Raw genomic sequence first — 10,998 nt, 5'->3', positions numbered from 1 at the left:
TTACCAAAGATATTTTCCAGTGTTTAGGCATAGGAAAATATTCAGGATGCTTTTAAAGTCATCTACCTTGAGAAGGTAGTCTATCTGGAGGGATGGTGTTCTTAAATACCAAAACACAGGGGTGCCTAGTTGGCTCAGTCACTTTAGTACCTGGTGTACCTTCAGCTCAGGTCATGATCCTGGGGTCCTGGGCTCCAGTCCTACATCAGGCTCCCTGCTCACTGGGAATGCCTGCTTCCCCCTCTCCCTCTGACCCTCCCCTCTGCTATGCTCTCGCTCTTTCTCTCTAAAATGAATAAAATAAAAAATATTTTAAAAATACCTAAACACAGAGAAAACAAATATGTAATCACAATGTTTTTCAGTGTTTTGTGGTCAATTACATGACATGGAACAAATAAGAGACACGTGGTAATTTAGTAAGCATGGCATTGCTGAATATTTTCAAGGAAGGGGAATTATAATTTGAATGAAGTGTGGAGAATGACTTGTCAGGCAATAGTGATAACTTGCAGAAATTCAGAGAATTAATGATAGCAAGATGAAATTAGTGGCAAGTAGCAAGAGAAAAATTAGGGAGCATTTAGAAACTAAAATGCACATGTAGTTTGTAAGATATTGGCACGAGATAGGAAAAGGGGCACTGAATAATTATACATAGGCTTCTGGGCTAGGTGTTAGGGTAGTTGCTGTTGATAATCATTCATTTAGACAAAGTGAAAGGAAAAAGCACCAGCACTGGCAAATTTGGGCTGGAGGATAAATGACTTCAGATATGGACATACTGATTTGAGTTATAATGTAGGAGATTTTGTATATGTGATGGCATAGGGACAAGTTGGATTCTGCTGTGATTATTATACTATAATTAGATTTTTAATGAAATTAGAATTTTTAAAAAATCTGAATTCAAATCAGAGTAGTATAGAGTTGATTTTTACAAAAGTTCTTAGATTTATGTGACAAAATGGTGATTTATTGATTGTGTACTTCAAAGAAAGTTTGTTTTATAATATTTAAAAATGATTGTCTAATGTCTGACATTTTAAAAAATAAATTTTGCATTAGAGCCTCTGTGAAACTTTCTTTTGCTCAGGGTTTGGGTTTGTCTGGTCCTCAGGGCACTCCATGGGGCTGCCCCCAAATCTCCTCAACAGGTGAGCAAGTGTCCACTCCTGGCTTGACTACAAAACGTGGACCAGGGCAGCAGCCCTCAACAGGCCTCTATCTATAGTGCAGACAAGAGACCATGGAAGGGACCTTGGGCCAAGGCATTGAAGGACAGATGCTCAGCAGCACTTTAGGTTAGATAAAGAAGGATATTTCCTTAGTGTGGATTGCTGCCTTTAGTAAAAACATGTCCATTTGCCATTCACTCCACCAGTTGTGAAGAGACTTCTGGGATAGAAGAAATCATGTGGACGAGCAGGTAGGAGAACAGAATGGAAAAAAAAAAGTGGTTTGAGAAAGCAGTTAAATGTCTGGCAGAGAAACTAAAGAAAACAGGACAATTAGATAAGCTTGAGAAAGCCATCACCACTCAAAATTGTAATACTAAATGTCTTACCATACCAAGCACTTGCTCTGAAATTCAGAAACTGAGGACACCCATTGTGAGAGATCGGTGGGATAAGACAGGCCTTCACAGCTTCTTTGAGCAACCAGGTCTCTTGATGGTTGTCTTCAAGTATCCCATTGAAAAGGACAGCCGCATTTATGTGTCGCTGACCGTGGTACTGGCCTGATCTTCACAGGCATCATGAAACCAAAGCAATTGTAAACTGTGAATGTGCTTTTTATCATTAAAAAGATCTGAAGTATGTTTACTCTTTACTATTACCAGAGATTTGAGACACAAGTCTTGCTTCCAGTATTGAAATCCTAATAGAACTGTCACCTGTAGATGATTATACCTGCTCCATTCCTGGAAATACTAATTTCCCAGTGAGAACCGAGCCACAGAGTAATTACACCCCAGAAACTCCATCTCCTGGATGTATCATGGAAATTGGAAAAAACATGATCAACAGATGAACGGATATAGGATCTCCAGCAGAACTATCTCCTACTACTTTTTCTGTGTTAACCATAGTTTGAATTTGCAGCCAGTTACTCATTTAGGTGTTCAGTAGCATATTATGAATTAAACCGGAGGGTTGGAGAGAATTTTCAGGCATCACTGCTCTCACTCAGTGTAGATGGCTTCACAGATCCATCAAACCCAGAAAGGTTCTGCATAGGGTTATTCTCTAATATCAACCAAAATGTGACTGTAGAAATGACAAGAAGACATATAGGAAGAGGAGTGTGCTTATATTAGATAGGTGGGGAATTTTTCACCGAGTGCCTAAAGTGATGCTGTAGTCGTTTGCAGAGCCCCAAGTATCCTCAGAGATAGAGCTAGCACCCTGCAACGGCGTAAAATTCCACCAGGCTGCAGTCTGAAGATCTTCACTAACCAGGAATTTGCTGCTCTTCCCGCAGTGTGCTAATCAGAGTTGTGAAGCTGTGCATCAACTAGGATGTGCATCCTAAGAATGAGCTTTGTGAAATACTAGGAAGGAGAATACAGAAGGCACATGGTAAGGAACACTCACCAGATTGTGTTTGGGAATGACTGCATAAGAAGGTTTCCAGAAGGAACTGTCCTCTACAAAGATGCCATGAATGTGATGGTTCAGAAGGAGACTTTATCTTATGCAAGGTCAGGCCTTAAACAGTATGGATTCCTCCTTTTATCCCTTGAGAAAGGGCGGCCTAGCCTCAGATAATATGTAAACAACCTCTAAAGTAGATTGGGATGAAAAACAGAGGGCGTGCTTTGTCTGCTTTTGCCTGAGAACTGAATAAATGCAGCCTGCCAGGGCAAGAGCTTGCCCTTAGCCCTAGAGGCTTTGGGACCCCCACTGTGTGTTCATTCATTCATAGCCAAGCAGCACCAACGGGATTGAACTTCATCTGAATGGACCTCTACAGTGGTTGGACAAAGTATTAGCTCACATATGATCCCTTTGTTACAGAGAACTTGGTTCTTGTCTCACAGAGTCAAAGAACGAATCTTGAGGACACAGGAGCGTGAGTAAAGTATAGAAGCTTATTAAGTAAAGATACAGAGAAAGCTCTTATTAGTGAGAGGGGTCCCCACAATGTTGCCACTGAGGGCTTGTAGGGTTGGTCTTTTACTGAAAGCCTGATCAGGGAACCTAAATCCTTTTAAAAGATCCCTTGATATCACCATTGAGTAAGGACTAGTGATAACATCCTTAATGGCTTCTTCCTTTTTAGAGTCTGATGATTTTTTTGGTTACAGTAGGTGTTAGAACAAGACACCCTCCTCACCCACACCTTAGGGCAGTGTGGTCTGGCTTGTTCTCTTATCTCTGGTTTCCAGACACCTCAGCATTTTGGGGATTTTTGTGAGCCTGCTTCCATGGCTGCCTACCTAGCCCTGCCTAGCCTCATCTGTCCCTAACTCACCTTCAGGTGTGTTGCTTAAGCGTGTCATCAAGCTTTGTTGCCAATCAAGTCGCATTAAAAGACTAAATGTAACAACTCTTTTGTCATAGTGTTTGTCATAGTCCCATGGGCTGTTTACTGTCTAAAAACTTAAAAGAGGAAAAAGCACTTGAAGTCCCACCAATTGAAGCACCTTGTAGAATAGGTTTTCTGCGTTTGAATATTAAATGGGAAAATTCGTTTCTGGAAATACTTTCCTGTACAGGAGGAAGAGGAGATTTTAAAGACATGCTGATGTCTTCTTGGGCATTGTGGAGGCTGAGAAAATTAAGGCCATTTCACCTCAAGTTCAGCATTAGCACAAGTACAGACATCTCAGCCCCCCCACCCCCACCCCCACTCCCCGTGCTTAATGCCCTTAAAAGCCCCATATCAGAATGTAAACAGACTTGAGAAATTCCTCCACCCCTTCTGGAGGTCCCCTAGACCAGCCGATAAAACTAAGCTGGAAACCACCTTGGGGTCCAAGTCCCTGCTCCGTTGTGTTGGGTGTACTTGGACCCAAGCTTGAGCTTGTAAATAAACGCTCGTGTACTTGCATCGGTGTGGGCTCCTCAGTGGTTTCTCGGATTCGCAATCTTGGGCACAACACCTTTTACCAAAAATAATTTTTTTTTTTGGAGGGGGCAGAAAAAAATAAAATAATAAAACAAAACAAAACAAAATAAAATAAAATAAAATAAAATAAAATAAAATAAAATAAAATAAAATAAAAAATAAAATAAAACAAAACAAAACAAAATAAAATAATAACATCTTCCAACAAGAGAATTCTATCAGTCTTCAAGCAAAACAAAAACACTAATCTATTAATCTATTATAGTAATCTATTTACTGTGTTAAGTGGTCACACTTGTAAAAAATAATAATGCAAATATATTGATATTTTAGAAAACAAAAAAAAATTCAAATTAGAAATTAGAAAATAAGGCATTTCATCTGGCCGTCTTACTGATTACTTACTGCCAATAAGAATTTTCCCTGCTATTGAAGTCTGCCTGACTTTGCCTGTAGAGAGTTTATACAAATTTATACATTTGCAATCTTTCCATCTAAAAAACAAAAATAAAAATCTGTAAGATGACAAATATATTATTTTCTCTTAAATCAAATTTCTTCTCATAGTTTTAGAATTATGTACCAGTTTGGTATTTAAAGTGAGACACATTTAGAAGCATCAACTGTAGCCTACATTTTATTTTTGGCCTATAGTTCCTATTTCCTGTTATCTTAAGAAAGTGTTGAATGATACACATATCTGATGGTTGCCCTTTGATAGCTGTGAGCAGAATCAATGTTGTGAAAGTAGGGGAACTAATAGATTGTTATTAAATTTTTCATTCTGTTATTGGGTGTTTATTAGATTAGTTATCATGAGAAATGTTTAACAGTTTGCCCAAGCCTGAGGCAGCTCATAGATATCTTTTATTGAAGTCTTATAACATATATCTAAATTAATTTTATTCAAAATCTATTCATTCACCACCTTTTGTATGACCATTTATTTTAATCAGGAGCTAAAAATATCTTTGAAAAAGAGTGGTTTTCTCACTCCCATCCTCAGTACCACCATGTGGTTTAAGAGATAAATTTTCAATACAATACCTTTAAAAATATATGATTTTGGCTTAGTAATCAGAAATTATAGTTTTAAAGTTTAGCCAAAGAATTGGAATATATTAAGAAATCGAGGTAATAATTGCCCCTCTGAGACTTTATATGAGACACCTCCGAAATATGAATATATTTTTATTTTTATTTATTTTTATTTTTTTATATGAATATATATATTTTTTAATTTTTATTTATTTATGATAGTCACAGAGAGAGAGAGAGAGGCAGAGACATAGGCAGAGGGAGAAGCAGGCTCCATGCACCGGGAGCCTGATGTGGGATTCGATCCCAGGTCTCCAGGATCGCGCCCTGGGCCAAAGGCAAGCGCCAAACCACTGCGCCACCCAGGGATCCCTTTTTTTTTTTTTTTTTTTAATTTTTATTTATTTATGATTGAATATATTTTTAATAGAGGTTCAATGCACAAAACAATCTAAAATGTGTTATTTACCATTAATCTGTTAATAAAAATTGAGGAAGTTGATTAATAACATTATAAACATGACCTTAATGAAACTAGAATTAAATAAAATATCCAATTAGTTGCATTAGCTTGCTAAAAGAAATTCTCCTGTGTGCCTTAGAAAATGTAAAAAATTGGAAACATTTGAATGGTATATTATGATTCTGTTGATGGTTTGAAATTTTAGTGGTAGTAAGAGTATAATCTGATCTGTGTGACCACTCTATTGGTCAGATCTTGTACATGATACCATTCTCCTTGCAGATGAAGTTGAAAATGAATGTCCGAAATGATGCATTTTATTTTCAGTGCAAGACATCAGAAGGCTAGTAGCTACTATATCCTAATAGCTGTACTCCAAATATTGAAAGGAAATTCCACATTACCACATTCTGTACAGTATCCAGAACAAGCAAAATATATGATTTATGCACATTTATAACGTAATCCAAATAAGCCTATTTCTCCACTGATACATGGAGTTTACCGTGGTTAGTTTGGAACAGTAAGTTTATTTAAAGGACTTACTTTTTAATTTCCACTTATAAAGCTAGGGAACATATTTCTGTAATGTATCACCAATAGTGCCTTCACAATCTAGCTAATCTGTACTGTGCTTTTTCTACTTTGTCGTTCTTGTACCTTATGTTGACTACAAAGCAAGGGTGTATACTTGTCCTCTGCAACTTCCCTGAATGTTTTGTCAATAAGAATGTTATTCAAAATTTAGGAAAATGATAATCTCCTAAGACATGAAATTGTAGTATGCTTATTTGTTACTATATTTTAGGTTGTATCTTTCTTAGAAGTCTCTTGCATATATGACAGAAGGGGGACAAATTATAACAATCATTTTGAGTATGTATTTCCTTTCCAAAGATATTTTCCATTTTCAAGCACAGGAAAATATGCAGCATATTTCCAAAATCATACAGCAATAATTTGAAAAGGATTTTAATTTTGCAGTTTAAAGAAGTAGTGTATTTGGCTAAGATGGAATGTGCAACTAGATATAATACTTGTGTTTCTATCATTTAGTTCTATTATTTCCTTTAAACTCTGAAAGTATATTATCCTTCTGTATCTTGTATGATCATGAAGAGCTCAACCAAGATGAACTGTAGCAGTGGACGAGTGTTAAAAATTAACCTTACCCAAAGAGAGATGAACTTTTGTCCTCATTTTCTAGAGGGTGATCTCTAACTACTTGGGATATCTTGCCTGATAAAATGCCTTTATCGGCCTGGGGGCCTGGGGACATGTCTGATAGTGTATACTGATATTTATTGTGGGAGCTTTGGACCTCTGGAGAGGCTAGGCTTAGGTCAGCCATATGGGCATGTCTATATGACCAAAATCCAATTAAATTCTGGATACCATGGGGCACCTGGGTGGTGCAATTGGTTATGTGTCAGCCTTCAGCCCAGGTCATGATCTCAGGGTCCTGTCTGGAATCAAGCCCTGCATCAAGCTCCCTGCTAGACCAGAGTCTGCTTGTCCCTCTCTGCCCCTCAGCTCCTCCTCTCATACTCTATCTCTTTCAAATAAATCAAAATCTAAAACCAAACCAAAACAAAACAACTCTGGATACCAGGACTTGGGTAACTTTCCTTGTTGACATATTCCATGTATATTGTTAAACCTGAATCCTGGGAACTGTTACCATTGTTCACAGCTCCACTGGAAGAGAACTATTAGAAGTTTTAAACTTGGAAATGTCCTAGACTCTATCTCATGAACCTCTTCCTATGGCTGATTATAATTTGCATCTTTTCACTCTATCAGTTCCTGTGAATATAATAGCTTTTAGTGAGTTCTGTGAATCTTGAGTAAATTATCAAACTGGAAGGTGGTTTTGGGTACCCCCAGACTTGTAGTTCGTGTGAGAAGTGAAGATGGCTTTGGTGACTCTGAAACTTTGTATAATTAAATATTTATCTCTTTAAAATTTGGTTTTGGAGTGGAGTAGTAGTTAAGAACAAGTTTCTAAGGCAGTTGGTGTGGGTCTGGGCTAATAGAGAAGCTGACAAAATCTTGTGAAGATTACATAATTTAATGTTTTAAAGCACCGAGAAGAAGGATGCCTGGGTGGCTCAGAGGTTGAGCATCTGCCTTTGGCCCCACATCAGACTCCCTGCATGGAGCCTGTTTCTCTGTCTATGTCTATGCCTCTCTCTCTCTGTGTGTCTCTCATGGAAAAATAAATAAAATCTTAAAAAAAAATAAGACACTTAGAACAGTTCTTAAAGAAGATTAAGCACTGCATAAATATTAGCTCTTGTCTTAATTCTTTGACATAAATAAAATCCTTTAAGTAGGACTTTAATATAGACAGTACTAGTTAAAGAAATGTATACACAGTCAGTCACTGTTAAAATCTTAAGTGACTTTTGATTGACTTTGGCCAACTGCCATAGAGCCTGTACACATCAGTCTCCTCCATTTACTCTTCAAATGAAGTGATTGCATTTTCAATTCATGGTAGTATGTTCTAGAATCTCCTTTCCTGTTGATGTGATCAAGTTTCTATTCTAGAACCTGCCAGCCACAGATCTGAGGAAATCTATTTTTCTGGATCTTTTCCTATGGTAATGAGCCAAACATTAGTATCTTCAACTAGGAGAGTTATTTTCAGAAGTTTTCCAACTTCTGAACATTCTCAGAAACTCATTTTTTATTCATATAAAATGATATATTGATTTAATCTGTAATCTATTTGTGCATGATAGGTGCACTGAATCTTCACTCCCACCTATTAATATCCTTAAAATGCTTGATAATCTTTACATGATGAATAAATTCAGTACTTAGAAATCTAATGATGCCTCCTGAAATCTTATTTATAAGAATGTCTTATGTATGGTTTACTTTGATTTATTTTGAAAAAAACATTTGCATAAATTTGTCTTTTAATGATAATGCTTATTAGCCTTTTCTTTTTCTTTTTATTTAAATATTTTACTTATTTATTCATGAGAGACACACACAGAGAGAGAGAGAGAGAGAGAGGCAGAGACACAGGCAGAGGGAGAAACAGGCTCCATGCAGGGAGCTTGATGTGGGACTCGATCCTGGGTCTCTAGGATCACGCCCTGGGCTGAAGGCAGCACACTAAACTGCTGAGCCACCCGGGCTGCCCTAGTTTTTTCTTTAGGAAAACATCTTCATTGGTTTTATAAATCTTAATATATATTTACCATATCACCAAAATTTTAATTTTCCATTTTTAAAGTGAATCAATCCAGATGAGACACGTGACAAAAATTACTACATTTCCTGATTTCTTGCTAAGTTATTTTAAAATACATTTTTTCTTCCTTAAACAACAATTAGCCCATATGGATATCAGTAGATTAAGTTTCAATTATTACTATTTCATTTAATATTGGTGATTGGGCAGCCTTCTCCTTCTGCCTGTCTCTGCCTCTCTTTCTCTCTGTGTCTCTCATGAGTAAATGAATAAAATCTTTTAAAAAAAAGTATATATATATATATATATATATATATATATATATAGGATCATTTTCTTTTTATATTTGAAAAGCTAATGTTTCTAATGTCTTTTATATTCTAAAGCATAATGGGTGAAATGTTTTCTTAGGAGGAATATATTTATTAATTTGGAATGTGTTTAATGAATTATTAGCAAATTATTCCAAAAAAATAATCTATAGTTTGTTTTTAACAATACATCTGAATGCCTTAAGCTCATTTATATAAAGATGTGGTATATTTTCAATTATCTTTATTCTAGATCAGGAGTTGTCAAATTTTTCCTTTGAAGATAACCAGATAGTAATATTTAGGCATTTATTTATTTATTTATTTATTTATTTATTTATTTATTTATGAGAGAGAGAGAGAATATGTGCAGGGAGAGGGGAAAGGGAGAGGGAGAGAAACTAAGCATACTCCCCACTGAGCATGGAGCCCAACCTGGGCCACAATCCCAAGACCCTGAGATCATGACCTGCGCCAAAAACAAGAGCCAGACACTTAATGGACTGAGCCACCCAGGTACCCCATAGGTGTCTGTTTCTTATGGTCTCTGTTGCAGCTACTCAGCTCTGGCATTGTAGTGCAAAAGCAACCATGGAAAATTTGAAAATAAAAGGATGTGACTGTAACCTAATAAAACTTTATTTAGAAGCAACAGATGGCCAGTGCATGGGCCATAGTTTACCAGTGTCTGTTGTAGATTAATAATATATATATGTACAAATTAGTAGACAGATTATAGTTATCTGAATGTGAGAACACTAATAAACTTCACCATTTTTATTGCTAAAATGTTATGCCATCAAAAACATTTGATTCTTTAATATCAATTATGTAAATTAGACTAATAAAATATTTCAGGTTTTGTTTGTTTTGATTTTTGCTGTGCAAATTCAGAGTAAGGAAAGATTGAAAAATAAGTGAACAGTGTTTTAGGGACATGTGGAACAATATTAAAAACTCTAACATATCTCATATCTGTAATCAGTTTCTCAGAGAGACACAGGGGCATAATATTTGAAAAAAGTGTCTGAAATTTTTGCAAAAGTATTGCTAGATACAAATTTAGAGATTTAAGAAGCTGAGCAAAACACAAGTAGAATAAAAACAAAGAAAACGACCTAGGCATCTTGTCAAATCACTAAAATCAAAGTTAAAGAGAAAAATCAAGATGAATCCTCAGAGTAGCCAGAAAAAAATAGCATGTCTTGCACAAGGGGTTATGATTTGAACTATCATTGACTTCTTATCAGAAACAACATAAGCTTGAAGACAATGGAACAATGTATTTTTTAAGTGCCACCGAAATTGATTTCTGCATCCACTGAGAATGTCTTTTAAAAATGAAATTGATATAAAGATGTTTTCAAGTAGAAGAAACAAAGATAATTTTTTTTCCAGAAAACCTGTACTTTAAGAAATGCTAAAAGAATTTTTTAAATGAAGGATAAAAAGATAATAAAATAAAAAAATAAGGATAAGATGAAGAATACTGATATGAAATGAAAACTTGAATCTAGAAGAAATAATAACAAAAAATTGTGAATAAAATATATTTTCCTCTCAATATGTTTTAAATATTTTATTTATTTATTTATTTATTCATCACACACACACACACACACACAGAGGTAGAGATACAGGCAGAGGGAGAAGCAGGCTCCATGCAGGGAGCCCAACCATGGGACTCGATCTCGGGACTCCAGGATCATGTCCCTGGGCTGAAGGCAGATGCTAAGCCAATGAGCCATCCAGGGATCCCCTGCTCTTAAGATTTTTAATGATATATAACTGTTTTGAGGTAAAATTATATTACTGTCTTGTGAGGTTTAGAACGTATGTAGTCATAACACATGTATATATAACAAGTAGAGTATAATGGACTTGAGGTAGGTAAATTGTTATAT

The 10,998-nt window shown here is 36.0% G+C and overlaps 1 pseudogene; it reads left to right on the top strand.

Annotated features, from left to right (window-relative positions):
• Positions 1 to 1,371: 1,371 nt before the first annotated feature.
• Positions 1,372 to 10,658, top strand: LOC140596485 (mothers against decapentaplegic homolog 2-like; annotated as a pseudogene).
• Positions 10,659 to 10,998: the final 340 nt, after the last annotated feature.

Source organism: Vulpes vulpes, unplaced genomic scaffold (assembly GCF_048418805.1).
Source record: "Vulpes vulpes isolate BD-2025 unplaced genomic scaffold, VulVul3 Bu000000665, whole genome shotgun sequence".
Lineage (NCBI taxonomy): Eukaryota > Metazoa > Chordata > Mammalia > Carnivora > Canidae > Vulpes > Vulpes vulpes.
The sequence above is the reverse complement of the archived record's forward strand: the minus strand, read 5'-3'. Positions and strand labels throughout refer to the sequence as shown.